The sequence below is a fragment of the Uloborus diversus genome, chromosome 4 (genome assembly GCF_026930045.1).
Source record: "Uloborus diversus isolate 005 chromosome 4, Udiv.v.3.1, whole genome shotgun sequence".
Taxonomy (NCBI): Eukaryota; Metazoa; Arthropoda; class Arachnida; order Araneae; family Uloboridae; genus Uloborus; species Uloborus diversus.
Genome location: NC_072734.1, coordinates 127,633,304 through 127,649,865, shown reverse-complemented (window position 1 = coordinate 127,649,865; position 16,562 = coordinate 127,633,304).

Sequence of the window (16,562 nt, the reverse complement as noted above, 5' to 3'; positions counted from 1 at the left end):
GTATAGTGCGAGCAAAGTAGCCTTGGCGAGATTTCGTGTTTTTAGTTAAACCATTTTTAATTTTTATCATGAGTGGAATAAAATGGTAGTAAGATTACAGAATTCGATAAGTGAAAAGAAATAATGGTCAATCAACTGAAAAGAAAACTACCACCATATATCCGTGAGAATTTTGTTGATGATTTGCATAACATGACACAATTAAATCGTAGTTCAGAAATTAGAAAAATCGAAACAGAAAATTTTTAAATGAACCGATTCGGGAATTCGAGAGAAATAATTCGGCTACAAATGGAAAACAATAAGCGCTAGCCAAGCAAGGCAAAAAAGTATCATCTTCTTTCGATAACAATTTGTAATGTCATATTGAATTTTCTAGCATTAATTGTTATTCTTGTCAGGTCACAATTATTATTTAGTTTTATCAAGAATTGATAAATATCGAATTCAACATCGTGGAAATAGCTGCTTAGAACTACGGACTACGTAGTTTGCATTAATCTTTGACGTTTAGTAATGCTTCTTGAATTCTCATTTCTTTCTACGTGGGCCAGAATATCCACAAGACTTTGAAAATTAATTTAAAAAGAATAAAGCGAAAAAATGATACGTACGAACAAAAATCACAACACTTTTAGCATTTTCTTCGTTACCATGTGCGTTTGTTTTAGTTTTCAAGTCCGCCATTAGACAGTGACTTCAGTGCCCCCTATAGTTCGTTGGAGTTGCGAATAATAAAAGTAATCATAATGAAATTTTTGAATCAAGGCTTCTCCGGAGCAGACATGAGTTTAAAGTCGTTTAAACATTTAGAAACTCTACTTTTTGCATCCTTAAAGAAACATAGTAGAGAGCTTTTTTTTACTTTCTTCTATATCTAATATATAGAAGAAAGTATTGGATTCGTGCAAATTTTCGAATTTCGAATTTTGACGGATTTGAACGTTTTGAGGTGTGCTGAGTCCATTTTGACTATTTTTGAAAAATGTCTGTCTGTCTGTGTGTGTGTGTATGTGTGTGTGTGTGTGTGTGTGTATGTGTGTGTGTGTGTGTCACGTCTGTGTGTGACCAGTTTTTTGTGTCCGCTCTACAGCAAAAACTACCGCATGAAATCGAACGAAATTTGGTACACATATGTGCCCCTATGTGAACTTGTGCCCATTGGTTTTTGGCGCGAATTCCTCCAAGGGGGGGGGAGCAATGGGACTTTTTTGAGTTACGCGTGATTGCTATTCCTCAGGAAGTAACTGGCGGAATCAAACAAAATTTGGTCCATATGTTGCCAGTAACAGGAACAGGTGCTGATTCAATTTAGGTGTCAATAACTCAAACGGGGGTTGAGCTATAGAACGTTTTTCGTCGTCAATTGTGACTGCTGTATCTCAAGAAATAATGAACGGAATGAAAGAAAAATTTATCGGCAAGTAGTCCTTAGTGGGGGTAAGAGCTGATTTTATTTTGGTGTCAACAACTAAAAAGGGGGTAGCGCAATCTCCCGTTCTTTTTTTCCATTGTGAGTGCCCTATCTCAAGAAGTAATGCTACGTTCTGGTTGAAATTTGGAATATATGTGAATCCATATGTAAACAGGCTTTGGTTCAATTTTGACGCCAACCGCTCCAAGAGGTGTTGATTTATTTATTATTTTTTTTTTGAATAAAAATAGCTTTATTAATGCAACAAAAGAAAGATAAATCGTAATCGATTGTCGTCTGCGTATTTCCCGTGATTTTAATTGTATGGAAATGATCGGAAATATTATCTCAATGATTTAAAATTTTTTAACTGTTGCCATCCTATGTTTGTTAACAAATAAAATATTTGTAATTAATTCAAGCAAGGCTTTTAAAATAACTTTCAATTTTCGCTCTTTGCTTTGCTTTTGCAATAATTCAGACATTGGGATGGTCGTCAAGTTTTTGCATGTGTAATTTTGTTTTCATTGGGAATATTGCTTCCTCGTCAAGCACGGGGAGGGATCAGAAAAAAAAAAAGAAAAATATAGAAGAAAGTTTCGTGATGGCCACAACATACTAGTTTTCTTTTGAGTGTGTACTATTTAATCAAATAAAGCGCACGGTTTTTTCCAGTGATCTTTGTTTTTGTTAGTTCATATTTTGGAAATTCTTCAAATTTTTATATGTTTAAATTCGTGCTTTCGTTTCGAAATGAATATTCGTTCATTCTTTATACTTATTGCTATTTTACTTTAATGGGTAAGGAAGAAGCTCGATTTTTAATCACGTCAAAGTGATATGTTTTGAGTTCTTTCAGTTAAAACAGAAAACGAAAGGAAGAAAAGCGATTGTTTCTTACATTTATTTCTGACCCAGGCTACGCCAGGTATTTTTGCTAGTAATTGAATAAAGCATTTTTTATGGGTAAATGCTAGAAAATGTCCCCTGAAAAACGTGCTAACGTGCGTTTTACCCCTAAATTTAATTGATTATTATTTCAAAATCACATATTGCATCTACAATAACTTTTCGAGGTTTATATCACAGTAATATGTCCAATTACTACTTTTAAATTTTTTAAAATCTTTAGAGTTAAATTTTTTTCGCTAGAGCTGTTGGCGTAAATGAAAATTTTGAAAACGTGGTTATGAGAAAATCAAGAAAGAAAAAGTAAATTTCTGTTAGAAGCAGTGCACTTGAGCTTAGTAAATTTCTTCTAGTTTTCTCAATCATTCATCCATTTAAAATAACAATTTGCGGATTTAGAAAAAAAAAAAAAAACACTGTGACTCTTTAAATTTCTAAAAATGGCTAAATCGATTTTTTTTTTCGAAAATTAGGTTATTCGCAGGCCGCAGTGAACTGTTTCGCAGTCCATGCTGGCTAGAACGTCGGATGACCTTGAATACTGTTTAGGTGTGGTTTGAGCAACAAAAGGTGCACACATAACATTAGCACCTTTGGCTCATTGTTAACATGTTTGTGGCTCATAACATACAGAGTTTCCTCAAACTTGAACCAAACTTTGAGAACACTTGAAAGCATACAGGAGAGTCATTGTACTAAAATTTGAAATGCAATGGGGTCGTTTCCAAAACTTTAAAAGTATTTCTTTCTGAAAGAGCATGCTTCAAAACATAGGACCTGTTCATTTTTTAAATAATTTGTTTAAGTTTTATATTTTTAAAAAATTACTTAAATCGGCACTCTTTCATTGCTTATGCTTCTGTCCGATGACATCACAAATGGCGAAATGCCATTCTGTGTTCCCATTCACAGAGCAAAATATTTAATTCGCATCGTTACTCACTTGTATTGGCGACGATATGGTTGATAGCAAGCGTAGAGCGCAATTTTAATTCGCTTCTTGATTATCATAACGTGGATTCACGGTAGAAAGATGCGGCAAAGTGCATCATTTGTGACGTCATTAAGACCACGCCTTGTTTCGAGAATCGGACATTTTAAGAAATTAATTAAAAAATAACTGTTGGGAAAATGAAAGTTTTTTCTGGGTCCATGTTATTTTATTTTTTTGCTTTTTCTGTCAATTTCAGTGACAAAAAGTACTACTTTTGACTGAAGGAAACAACCCCATTTTTGAATATTTGGTGAAATATGAACAATTAAAGCAATTAAATTCTCACTGTTCATGCGCGAAAGATAGCAATTCATAACTTTAAAAATTGGTAGCCATAAAGATTTTGCACCTCATAAAAAAAAAATACAGTTGAATATCATAAAAGCTTAAAAAGATATCGGAGACATAATGAGAGACATTTCAATTATTCTCGAATAGGCAATGAATCGTAAGTGATTTTTCGCAATTTTGCTAGGCTTGCCTAAAATCGCTTTAGGTGATTCGTGATAAAAACAGATTATTTGTGAACGATCCCTTACGATTCGTCACCTATTCGATAGCAATGGGGCTGTTTCCGAAATTTTAAAAGTATTTTCTTCTGAAAGAGCATGTTTAAAAACATAGGATCTGACCATTTTTTAAATAATTTCACCCAGTTTAATATTTACAAAAGATTTTTAATCGGTGTGCAGATTCAATTTCTTTTTTACCCTCCTGAGCAGGACATCAAAAGTGATGAAATGTCATTCACTGATGACATTAGCGAAGAGCGTAATATTTAATAAGCTTCTTTACTTACATAGGGACAGTGATAAGGTTGATAGCAAGAATATTTAATTCGCTTCTGAATAATCATATCGTAGAAACGCGGTAGACAGCAAGCGTAAACATTCATTGCGCCAGTGGAATGCGCGCCTAAGTACATCACTTGTGGCGTCATAAAGACAACGCCTTGTTTGCAAAATCGGACATTAAAAAAAAAAAATAATTAAAAATTAAATGTTGGGAAAATGAAAGTATTTTCTGGATCCATTTTTTCCCCTCATTCTATCAACTTCAGGGACTGAAATTAGTACTTTTGGCTGGAGGAAACAATCCCATTGAAATTCGGCTCATTTCGATTTAGCAAGGAAGTTTCTTTTCTATAAAGTTACAGCTTTTAAAAAAAAAGAAAGCTGACGATTTGATAGACATTAAAATGGGCTCCAATTAATCCATTTTCAAATTAAGAAAAAAAATGAGTTTTTTTTTATTCAATTTTCAATTTAAATTTCTAATGCTGAATGCATCGTTCGTTTACAATAAAAGGCGACATGAAAATTTCATAAAAGTAATTACAATTTGAATCTCTGTATACGGATTTTTTCCATTTCCATTGTTGTAAGTAAAGGTTGGCTTACCTTTTCTCTTCTCGATAGGCAGCGGTGAAAAAATTGAGTTTCTGAACGCATGAAGAACTTAAGCAGTCAATAGACGAGTAGACGAAGAACACTCAAAGATTTAATAAGGAATGACTAAAACTAAATGTATTATAAAATATATTCATACGGCACAAAACAGATACACTAACACTATATCTAGAGAACAAAGAAGACAAATTATTGAAGGGAGGAAGAATGGAATTGCGGGAAGGATAAGTATGACGTCAGAGTACCCTTGGCCTTTCGAGATTGCATCGTTATGCTGAAAAGATTTACCTATTTGAATATATGATTAGAATACAACATCCATGACGGGTGGAAATTGAAAAAATAGTCGGAGTTGGAGGTTTTAAAATACAAGACTCAGAGTCGGAAATATTTCTTCCGACTTCGCAATCGAGGGGTAAATATTTTAAATAGGTAACTAAACTTCAGTTTTTGAGCAATCACGAATTGCTTATTGTTCTCACTTGACCTTTGAATGACGTTCCTATGATTTTATTTTCCCCCCGCCTCCCTCTGCAGCACCACCATCGACCGGCCCCTCCCGATGCTGCTCCTCTAGCGGTCTCCAGGTGTCTCCAGGTTGCGTCCATATCCTACACACATGCATACAAACACACACGAATGCCTACACACTGTCGCATACATACTCACACACGCCTACATAAATATACACGAACGCCTACACACATACACACACACGAACGCCTACACACATACACACACACGAACGCCTACACACATACACACACACGAACGCCTACACACACACACACGAACGCCTACACACACACACACGCACACACACACACACACACAAACGCGCACGCACACACCTGGACACAGACACACACGCCTACATACACACATTGGTGCCTCCAAACACTCTCGTGATTGCGAAAAACATAATTTGAATTCATGATGTCTAAAGTCAATTTATTTTTTATTTTTCATACTGCTTCGAGAAAAACTCAAAGTAATATTTTTTTCACAATTGTAGGAGAACGTGAAGATTTGACTTGATTGTTATCAAACTATCACTCAGCAATTTCATTTAATTGGAAGTGTTTATGTATTTTATTATATGAGCTTACATTTTCCCCCCAAATGTAAAAAACATACCTCTATGCCTTTCTAAAAACAATTTCTAGGATTTTTCGTATTTGCACGGATTCTATTCGGAATTTTGAGACAATAGAATACTTTCGTTTTCGGTGCGCTTTTGAATAAGGAGAATTCATGCTCGGATTCGGAAGAGCGACCGGTTAAACGAAGCAAATAAAACATTCCCTCCTGCGGAAGCAACGAAACGTTGGATCCCAGTGAATAAGGTATATTGTTCTTTTAGTTGATAAAAGATTCACGAACACTTCTTGCAACAGAAATTCTATAGACATGAATCAGATGTATGAGCTTTCGCAAATTTAGAAACATTGGGTTGGAAAATAAATGCCTGCTGAGCTTTCCTACTCTGTTCTTGGAGAGAAAAGGTGGTTTGTTTTCTTTATTTTCTTCAATTTCGTTGCTTGTGCTGGGTTTTATTGTCCAATAAATCGTCATGTAAGTAGATAAAGGCTTTTGTTGACCTCTCTGTGAATATTTTTCTTCTTCAAAGGGAACCAGAATAGTATGCATTTTGGCGTAGAATCTGACTTATAAATCCAAATTGGATGCCGCGCCTAATAAGAATTTTGTAAAAAGTCTTGAAGACGAAACATCAAACATGTACCGGAAAGTATGGTAAACACATACCATTAAGCTTTGAAGTTAAATTAAAAGATTTACAAACATTTCTAGGCTAAAATTAAGATGCCATACTTTACTTTTGCACTTGGGAGCCATATTCTGAGTTTGTGTCAACCTTTACATGATGAAGCTTTTGCCTCAATGTTTGGGGAAAAACATTCATTTTGTCAACTTTAACATAGGACTTTTATGCTAAACGTGGAGTTTCATTACTAACAAAGGAAAGGTTTTAACGGGGAAAAAAGGAAACATGGTTCTGATAAATATCGAGGGCATTGAGGTGGGGGTCTAAGTTTTCGCAGATTTCCCATTTTCGAGCTATAAGCTATTGAAATCTAGCATATTATTTAGCAGTAAGTTACCACCCCTAAGCCAGGGATAAGGCAGAACCAGACAGCCCGGTTATTACATCCAGGGACTGCAGTTTCGTTCTTATTAGAACTCATCAGTCTGGATTAGTGCATAACCGAGCTCGAGGCAGATATCATCTCATTGAAACTGAGAGTAGTGAAACCTGTGTAAGTTGACCACTCGCGGTGCACTACTTTAGTGGTCAACTTAAACAGGTGGTCAACTTACAGAGGTTGATTTATATGATAAGTGCTAATTCTGTGCCTGAAAAAAGCTGCCAACTTAGACAGGTGGTCAACTTACAAGGGTGGTCAACTTCACAGGTTTTACTGTACCAACAAACTGATAGATAAAGTAAATTCATCTCACCAGTGAATGTCAGTAGTATGGTGTAGAACCCCTGTAACTGGAGAGGCCGACGCACAACAGGGAAAGTTACCTTTATTGGCAATTAATCACCAAACAGGAAATTTTTGCGTCACGTTTCTTTCTTGCATTGCGCGTACGTTCGAAGACAAAACTGCTTACACGTTTTGCTTGACTGATTCTTTGTAAAGAAAAAAATATATATTAATTTGAATTTTTGGCATCTTGAATTCAAATTATGTTTTTCGCAATCATGAGCGTGTGTGTATGTATGCATGTGTGTGCGTGTTGTGTATGCAGTGCTGTGTGTGTGTACGCGCGTGTGTATAGGCGTTCGTGTGTGTGTGTGTATGTAGGCATATGTGTTTGTGTCTGTGTGCAGGCATGTGTATGTGTTTGTGTGTAGAAGCGCGTGTTTGTGTTTGCGCACAGTCATGAGTGTGTGTAGGTGTGTGTGTATGCGTGTGTGTGTGTGTCGGATATGGACGTAACCTGGAGACGGTTTTCGCAAGAGGAGCAGCATCGTGAGGCCGGTCGACACCACGCTGGTGCTGGTAGAGGGTGCTGGTGGGAAAATAAAATCATGGGAATTCAAAATGAGAACAATAAGCAATCGTGATTTCTCAATAACTTAATTACATAATTTACGTTACTAAAAGTACTCATACCGCCTGCCTTGTCTAGTGGACAGAGAAGTCTGACTGCGACAGGAAGGTCTGGGTTCAAATCCCGGCTCGGGCATGGACGTACTTTCTCTCTCCTGTCTTTGTCTGTTTTCTTTATCGAATCAACTGCTCCTTTTTTTCAGTAAAATCAACTAGGATTTTTTTTATGCGAATAAAAAAATGATTTAAATTCAATAATACTAAATGCAAAATCTTAATACTAACTATTACCTCCAAGTAATCATAAAGCCCCAGAAAACATTCAGGGCGAGTCTCGAAAAAATGTCCCGTGCGCAACGCTAAGTTTTTTTATTTTATTCAAGTAACTGTTAATTAAATATGTGATCAACTTTTATGCTTTGATAGTATATTAAAGCATGTATTATTCCCCAACTGCATTATTTTTTGAAGGCTTTGGTTAGCTGAAAAAATAAAAAACTTACCGTTACGCACGGGACATTTTTTCGAGAATCGCCCTTCAATTAATGGGTCTGGCATGATTAAGAAAGAAAATGAAGGGGGGGGGGGTCACTCTGATAAACCTTAATACATTTCTTTGTTTGCATCCCAAAATGACTGGGAAGGCGATAATAATAATTGCATGCATGTGGAAATCTTACTTTAATATTTTAGGATTTTGGAAACAAAAAAGTCAGTATCAAAATTTCATAAAAACAACTTTTCCGAGAAATAAGAGTTGAGTGATCAAAAAAATCTTTTTTCAACTTCACAAGTTTTCTCAAAATTACTGCACGAGAGCGAGCACCTTGCTGCCAAAGAGCGAAGGTAAACATCGGCAAAATTTTGGAAATAGTACAGTAAAATTAACTCAAAAAATGGCCAAACCCAAACATCCAAAAAAAAAAAGGTGAGACCTGTTGCAAATTACTTCTTACCCTTCCAGTAAGAAGGGGTAAAAAGTCCCAGCACTTTGCGCGTCGGGTTTTGGGGGGAAGGGGGGGGGGGACGAAATAATCCTCTATTTAAATAAAAATAATTTCTATTACTTAAAAAAAATTCTCAAACCTCGCAGAAACCACTCTATAATAGTAAAACAATAAACTCTCACAGAAAAAAAATTTAATTAACAGGGGTGCAAAGGCGGGGGGGGGAATGGGGGGGGGGGGGTTCATGGAGCAGCTTTGCGTTATTGGAATTTTTCAGGCAGTTTTTTCAAGGGACTGAAAAAGGCAGTTTTTTCATTTCTTTTTTAAGGACTTTTATTCTGGATGGGTACTCCGTCCCACTTAAGGGGTGCGCCATCGCTTTGAGGACGGGGGGGGGGGTAACCCTGAATTTACATTCTAAAATCAACTATTGCAGTGAAGTTTACGAAAAAATTTCCCTGACTTAAACTTTTCCGAAGTACAAAATGCCTCACAATGATATGGTAATGTCAGAATGATAATTCTAAAAGATGTAAGCGAGCTCAGTAACCAAATTATTTGTGACTGGAGTTATTAAACTTCTTAGAGCGTTGGAAAACAAAATTCCTGTGCAGCATAAAAAAAGTCCAAATTGACCAAAGTTTCCCTATTTCTTCTTGATTAACTTACTTCAACCTTTCTACAATCTTTTGCCATCACCGTAAGGGTGGGACAAACCGGAATTCCCAATAGTGAGACGGGCAATGCTGCAAATCTGCACCCTCTAAGTCGGTGGGGGTTCTCATTTGCAAAACCAAGCTACCTCTCTTTTACGCAGCTGATTATGTGAATTATGTTAAATATGCAGATATATACCTGCAACACTATCTGAAACTTTTGAGTACATTGTGCGATAAAAAAAATTTGATCATATCAAACATCAGCTAAAACATCTGCTATCCAACGATCTAACGCAGTGACAAATTCAGGTGGTTTAGAACCTATAGTGATTCAACGATAGAATAAGTCTTGATGAGAGCAATGAGCAATACAACAATAGAATTCTAAATATTTACACCTTTTGTCTCCCAGTTTGGAAATCACAATCCGTTTCTAAAGCCCCCAGAAGTTTCTTCCCTCTCAAGTTGGTAGTGGTATTGCTCGTTGATGATAAGGTGAGTTCCGATGAGACCTTTAACATTCGGGTAGTAACATCAAAGGAAATTGAAGGCAAACAATTTTGTGGCATTTCTTTGTAAAGGAGGTAAGCAGTTATGTCTTTAGCTTCTGTTACGAGAGTAGTTATTATCTGTAAAGATGTGTAAGCCCAAACCATTTTTTACACCGAATGGTATGAACAGTAAAGATGGAATAACAAATTGCTAAAAACTTCTGGTACGAGTTATGCGCTGATCCTCCATCAGTATTCGATGAATGATTTCAGAAGGAAAGAAATCCTGTATCGTTAAAGTGCTATTATCTGAAGCAAAAGGTTCACCCAACATCACAGAACGAACAGCTGGTGTCATATATGAGGCAGTGAGAAGCAAAGGGATGTAAGTAGACATTTTCAAATTTTGAATAAAACGTGTTTAAAGATAAGATCCTAGGTAGGCTTTCATTGATTTTCTTTTCGAAATCAAGCTGTATAGAAGCAACTAACAGGTCTACTAGTACCATTTCTTGTCCCAAGATAGAGGAGAGGTTCACCAACCATTTGTACTGGTGCTCTCCAAATTTTTAATTTTGCCACTTACATCCCTTTGCTTCTCACTGCCTCATATGTAATAAATGGAAGATACCTGCTTGATCATATTTTTGACACCACAGAAATATAATCTGCGTCCTATTACAACAGCCAAGTTTTCTGCTCTAGAAGACTTTCTGCGTCTCAAATCTTGTGCTTGCTCTGAGAGGTTCATTGGATATAGTGAATGTTTGAAAAGTCAAAGTGGACTGAAGTGCTCAATTATATGCACAAACTGTGTTAGACATAGCTGCAACAATAACGATTTTGCTGAGGATCTAGATTCCAAAAAACATCTTGATAATGAAGAATTTTTGTTACAAGCTTAGGAGAAATCATTTGAAAGCAAAAAACAGTTCAGCGTAATTTTTCCGGCCATTTAATCAAATGTGCATCATCAGGGGGGTGGGGGGAAGGATAATATTTTAGTATATTATTTCGTTTAGGGACCTGAGCTACTGTTTTTATGGGGTGGACAGTCCTGATTTAATACATTTTAGATTTGCATGAAATAATACTTCTACTTGAAATAAAAGGTGGGGGGGGGGGGGGGTGAGGATTTATTTTATTTGGCAGGGGGGAGGGCACTGTAGCTTTGAAAGGAGGTGCACTATCGTCCTTGGAGGATGGACATACTTGATTTCTAACTTTAACTTAGCATAAAATAATGTTTCCATATGAAATGCATGGAGAGGGGTTCGGGGGTACTGCTTCGTTTTACGGGGATAGGGGGGCTCTGCTGCATTGGTGGGTTATGTCATCCCTCTTGGGATTCAAACACCTTTAATTTCATGCTTTTAAATTTAGTATAACATAATATTCTCACTTTAAATTTACTCTAAAAATTCTGGAAAAATACCCAAAACAGCAATTTTTAGATGCCCCCCATTCCAAAACCCGACGCACAATGGGGTGGGACTTTTTACCTGTTCTTATTGGGAGGGTAATAAACAATTTGCACCAGGTTTAGCTTTTTTTTTATGGATGTTTGGGTCCGACCTCTATTTTTACTGTACTAAAACTGTTGGCGTCGCTTCCAGGCTGCCAGTCACTTCGCGGGCTATTAATAATCCATTTCTTTTTTCTTTCTGCATCTGCTGGAAATCTGAAGAGCTGAAATCCTTTTTTGGAGCTGTTTGCATAAATTACAGCCGAACAATCACCCATTTGACTCAATTTAACAAATGTGAAAGTAATGTAAACATCAGCAGCAATGCTACCGCAGTCAAGCACTGGATCAAGTTTGCTCAAAAATGGCGGATGCGTCGGCTCCTCCACTAAAGTATGGTGCGGTTCGACTCTTGAACTGTAGGCAAAGCTGGGCATTTGGCAGTAAGTTGCCCCCCCCCCCCCAAACCAGGGCTGAGGCGGAACTACATGCAATGTACCGCACTGCCCATAGCATATTATGTAATATTTGAATGGCGTAAGTTTCGATGCATCAGACCAGGTTCGGAAAATGCTTATGCACCTTCTAAATATCGCAAAGAAATCAAAAATAATATAGGAATTGAAAACATGGGTAACATTGTAACATGTAACATTGCTGTCGCATGCGTTTCACAGTAAAAACTTAAAGGAACAATTCATTTAACAGTGCTTTTTTAATTTCTTTAAACCTATATCCTTTTAAACTTGCCAACTAATTTGATAATAATTTTCATTTTAGTATCTTTTTGCTTCGCAGCATGTGAATTCTCACCTCCGTGGCATGTCAAATACCGGGCGTGACTGTTGCTCAATAACTTATGTAATTAAGACTCAACACGTAATTTTTACTTATGTAATTAAAGCTCAACACGTAATTTTTACTTTCTTCTATATCTAATATATAGAAGAAAGTATTGGATTCGTGCAAATTTTCGAATTTCGAATTTTGACGGATTCGAACGTTTTGAGGTGTGCTGAGTTCATTTCGACTATTTTTGGAAAATGTCTGTCTGTCTGTGTGTGTGTGTGTGTGTATATGTATGTATGTGTGTGTGTATGTATGTGTGTCACGTCTGTGTGTGACCAGTTTTTTGTGGCCGCTCTACAGCAAAAACTACCACATGAAATCGAACCAAATTTGGTACACATATGTGCCCGTATGTGAACTTGTGCCAATTGGTTTTTGGCGCGAATTCCTCCAAGGGGGGTGGAGCAATGGAACGTTTTTTGAGTTACGCGTGCTTGCTATTCCTCAGGAAGTAACTGGCGGAATCAAACAAAATTTGGTCCATATGTTGCCATTAACAGGAGCAGGTGCTGATTCAATTTTGGTGTCAATAACTCAAAGGGGGGTTGAGCTATAGAACGTTTTTTGTCGTCAATTGTGACTGCTGTATCTCAAGAAATAACGAATGGAATCAAACAAAAATTTTTTGACAAGTAGCCCTTAGTGGGTATAAGAGCTGATTTTATTTTGGTGTCAACAGCTAAAAAGGGGGTAGCGCAATCGCCCGTTCTTTTTTTCCATTGTGAGTGCCCTATCTCAAGAAGTAATTCTACGTTCTGGTTGAAATTTGGAATATATGTGAATCCATATGTAAACAGACTTTGGTTCAATTTTGACGCCAATCGCTCCAAGAGGTGTTGATTTTTTTTTTTTTTTTTTTTTTTTTTTTGCGAATAAAAATAGCTTTATTAATGCAACAATAAGAAAGATAAATCGTAATAGATTGTCGTCTGCGTATTTCTCGTGATTTTAATTGTATGGAAATGATCGGAAATATTATCTCAATGATTTAAAGTTTTTAACTGCTGCCATCTTATGTTTGTTAACAAATAAAATATTTGTAATTAATTCAAGCAAGGCTTTTAAAATAACTTTCAATTTTCGCTCTTTGCTTTGCTTTTGTAATAATTCAGACATTGGGATGGTCGTCAAGTTTTTGCATGTGTAATTTTGTTTTTGTTGGGAATATTGCTTCCTCGTTAAGCATGGGGAGGGATCAGAATTATAAGAAAGATATAGAAGAAAGTTTCGTGATGGCCACAACATACTAGTTATTTCATGTGAGGATAAAATAATTTTAGCGAATAATGCAAGTTTTCATAATGTTTCGTTTAATATTTCAACTTTTCTACTGAATATTCTTAGAATGTACTTCAATACAGCAGAAATTCATTTCAAAATACTGTGTACTTTTGAATAAAAAAAAACTTGATAAGCACTTTTACGAAGATTGCAATTTTCAAACTGTATTTCCATTAACCTAGCAATATAAGGCCTAGCAATATTGCTGTCAAAAACTGTAGTTTGAGAATAAAGTTTACTTTCATTACTTTAGTAAACATTCGAAAATACATTTCGCTTCTCCATTGTTTAATATCTCAGGCGATAAACAGACTAGATGAAGTCATCTTGCTTGCCAGGAATCAATTTCCTTTCCTCATGATGCATCGTGAGCCAATTAAACATGGAGACAGAGATGGGTAAACATTTCACTTACGCCTGTTCAATATTTATTCGCGGTGGAAAAGAAAATTATTGATCCAAAAAACTGTTTCAGTTTTCATGAAATGCTGTTAAAAAGTTTACGAGATTAAATTAATCAAATATTTTTAATTTGATGTGTTGCATTTAATTTTGCTCGAGAGTTCTTTAGAACTTTTCAATCTGGGTTTTTAAAATTCAAATTAAATAGAGGTGATTCGAAGGGGAAAAAACATCCAGTGCATGTGACGATGTGTGATGGATACTATAAGTTTTCTAGATCAACAAAACTTCCAGAAATTATTTGTCAGTGTTATCATCTAAAGATTTCAACATTGATATTCATCTATCAATATCGAACAGCAAGAACAGAACTTCGACAGTTCTTCACACGAGGTAACTAAGTTGAATCGACATTCGAACAGGCAGTTTTTAGGAAGAATAAACAGGTAGGAAAATGAAGAGCACTCCAGGCACAAGTGCCACTACCATTTTCACCCCATTTCGATGAGTTGAATCAATTAAAAGGATATTGCCAAGAGCTCGCTCTACACACAAATAAACTAGTTGAGTCAACTCGGTTCAGTTTCAACAACGTTGTGGAGCAGCTGCTTGAATAAATTCAGTTTAGTCCAGCGGTGTAAGGCATGAAATTATTTTTTTAAGTACCCTTTCCATCGAGAAGAACAGTTTATTCAACAAAGTTACCTCGCGTAAACACATCGAAAAACGCCAGTCAACGTTTTCGAAAAGTTGATTCAACTAATAGCTTTGTGAAGGGGAGGCCTAATAAGTGTATCTAGCACAAATTCATGATTCTAATTTTACTTTGACTTGGCAGCACAACTAACGAAATTTCCAAGAGAAGTGAAGTTTCATTCCGCGTCTTCATTGCAAGACTTTGGGTCTCTGCATAAGCTAACGAAAGTAAAGAAAACTGGTAACTTTATTCCAGACCCAAAAATAAACGTATTGCCCTTTACCAACAAAAGTTCCAAAACTGGCCTGTAAATGACGATTATATCGTGGTTATCATGATAGTATAAAGAGCCCGATTACCAACTTTAAGCCTACTTACGTTTGAGTACTATTTTACTTTTACATATTTTACGCAATCTGAGGGGGGGGGGAGGCGGCATGCTGGGACCTCAACTCGATTTTAAAACTTGAAAGAAGATGGGAAAGGATTTTCATTTGCTCCGTCTCGGAAAAGGCAAATTTTACGCGGAAATACTAAATATCTTGCATCCTTTGGTTTCAATTTTGTCATTATTTAATTTCGTCCCATTTTAGTAATGTTATTTCTAAGATTCAGACGCAGTTTTTTTTTATAGATATTTTAAACTTTTAAATGAAATTTAACATTGTCAATCCTAGCCGTAGTAGATAGTTTTGCTTGACAGGTGCTCAAAAACGTCCCAAAAACATTGTGTTACAAAAACGTTCTTGAGATATTCATACTTTATGTCTGCCCATCAAAATGTCTGTGCTTTGACCAAAATATTCATATAAAAGCAATCATATTTGCAGTTGAACAAAATAATCATGTTTCTTAAATTCCACAATTAATTGCATTTCCTAGGACAAGTATGTATATATAAGAAAATCCTGATGAATAGAACATTGTAATAAATTAGTTCTAATTAATAACGCAATGTCAAAAAAGAAAACAATTATTTGAACATAAAACTCAAATTTATTTTTAGAATAATTTTTTTTCAGCTGTATTTGTTCTTCATATTACATTGTCCGTGATTTTGATGCAGGGTTCCCCAACCTGTTAGTACATGAGAGCACATTTTAGAAGATCTCGGTCGGACAGTGGACGTAAAATAAAGTAAAACAAAAAATGTGAAATAATGAGCAATAAGAAAATAACGTAGCAGCAAACTCAAAAATTGTTTTTGTTTTGTTTTGGTTTGTATGTTTTTGTTTTTGCAGCTGACCATGAGGAGGCGAATGGTTGCTTCTTCTTTGCTCATTGACTAATATTAGAAATATATCTCTGCGCATGCGTTGTCTTTCGCAATGAAAACGATTTTTCATACTTAGGCGACATTTTGTGAGGTTTAATGCTTTGTTGAGATTGAATTTACAGCGACTTCTCAAAAATACCCCCACTCCCGTTTTCACTCCTAAGAAGCCTGTCCCGTATTTACTGTTCTTGAATCTTGCCACCCTGATATATATATATATATATATATATATATATATATATATATATATATATATATATATATATATATATATATATATGTGTGTGTGTGTGTGTGTGTGTATGTGTGTGTTAACATTCTTGTGTAAAAGGAATAATTACTAAATTCACAACGAAAAGTAGAAATTTCGGAGTAAAAAGGACTTTTGTCATTGCATTAATGGCCATTGCTTTATAATTTGAAGCCATGGTGGAATATCTGCTAGTTTGCAATTTGTGCATCTGTAAGCCGCGACCTCCGGTTTAATTTTATTGTATTTATTCAAAAACAATTATTAACACCAGTGTCCAGTACGAGGAGCCGAAACACGATTTGATTTATATGCCGCTCTTTTAAGGAAGGGAAATTTGTAATTTTCTCAATTATATTCCTAAACTTCTCTCTCAGATGTAAAGGAAAAAGAGATTGGTCGCATTTTTATATATGTGCTTTTATCAGTGTTGATC